At 42.1% G+C, this 1,583-nt stretch overlaps 1 non-coding gene across 1 annotated transcript; it reads right to left on the reverse strand.

Moving 5' to 3' along the window:
- Positions 1-317: 317 nt before the first annotated feature.
- LOC112739001 (small nucleolar RNA R71) lies at positions 318-425 on the reverse strand. The gene has a single exon (XR_003169944.1). It is a non-coding gene; the product is annotated as a small nucleolar RNA R71 (small nucleolar RNA).
- Positions 426-1,583: the final 1,158 nt, after the last annotated feature.

Below are 1,583 nucleotides of genomic sequence, written 5' to 3' on the forward strand. Positions count from 1 at the left end.
GCATCTCCATTCCTGCCATTGGAGCAAACAACTTTGAGCTGAAACCTCAATTAGTTTCTCTAATGCAGCAGAACTGCAAGTTTCATGGACTTCCATCTGAAGATCCTTTTCAGTTCTTAACTGAATTCTTGCAGATATGTGATACTGTTAAGACTAATGGAGTAGATCCTGAAGTCTACAGGCTCATGCTTTTCCCTTTTGCTGTAAGAGACAGAGCTAGATTATGGTTGGATTCTCAACCCAAAGACAGCCTGAACTCTTGGGATAAGCTGGTCACGGCTTTCTTAGCCAAGTACTTTCCTCCTCAAAAGCTGAGCAAGCTTAGAGTGGATGTTCAAACCTTCTGACAGAAAAAAGGTGAATCCCTCTATGAAGCTTGGGAAAGATACAAATAGTTGACCAAAAAGTGTCCTTCTGACATGCTTTCAGAATGGACCATCCTGGATATATTCTATGATGGTTTATCTGAGCTATCAAAGATGTCACTGGACACTTCTGCAGGTGGATCCATTCACCTAAAGAAAACGCCTGTAGAAGCTCAAGAACTCATTGACATGGTTGCTAATAACCAGTTCATGTACACTTCTGAAAGGAATCCTGTGAACAATGGGACGCCTATAAAGAAGGGAGTTCTTGAAGTTGATACTCTGAATGCCATATTGGCTCAAAATAAAATATTGACTCAGCAAGTCAATATGATCTCTCAGAGTCTGCATGGAATGCAAGCTGCATCCAACAGTACTCAAGAGGCTTCTTATGAAGAAGAAGCTTATGATCCTGAGAACCCTGCAATAGCAGAGGTGAATTACTTAGGTGAACCTTATGGAAACACCTATAACTCATCATGGAGAAATCATCCAAATTTCTCATGGAAGGATCAAAAGTCTCAACAAGGCTTTAATAATGGTGGAAGAAACAGGTTTAGCAATAGCAAGCCTTTTCCATCATCCACTCAGCAACAGACAGAGAACTCTAAACAAAATGCTTCTAATTTAGCAAATCTAGTCTCTGATCTATCCAAGGCCACTGTGAGCTTCATGAATGAAACAAGGTCTTCCATTAGAAATTTGGAAGCACAAGTGGGCCAGCTGAGTAAAAGGATCACTGAAATCCCTCCTAGTACTCTCCCAAGCAATACAGAAGAGAATCCAAAAGGAGAGTGCAAGGCCATTAACATAAGCAAAATGGCCGAACCCAATGAGGGAGAGGAGGACGTGAATCCCAAGGAGGAAGACCTCCTGGGACGTCCAGTGATCAATAAGGAGCTTCCCTCTGAGGAACCAAAGGACTCTGAGGCTCATCTAGAGACCATAGAGATTCTATTGAACCTCCTTATGCCCTTCATGAGCTCTGATGAGTATTCCTCTTCTGAAGAGAATGAGGATGTTACTGAAGAGCAAACTGCCAAGTCTCTTGGTGCAATCATGAAGCTGAATGCCAAATTATTTGGCATTGATACTTGGGAAGTTGAACCTCCCTTGTTCATCAATGAACTAAGTGATCTGGATCAACTGACATTGCCTCAGAAGAGACAGGATCCTGGAAAGTTCATAACACCCTGTACCATGGGCACCATGATCTTT

Source organism: Arachis hypogaea, chromosome 13, assembly GCF_003086295.3.
Source record: "Arachis hypogaea cultivar Tifrunner chromosome 13, arahy.Tifrunner.gnm2.J5K5, whole genome shotgun sequence".
NCBI lineage: Eukaryota > Viridiplantae > Streptophyta > Magnoliopsida > Fabales > Fabaceae > Arachis > Arachis hypogaea.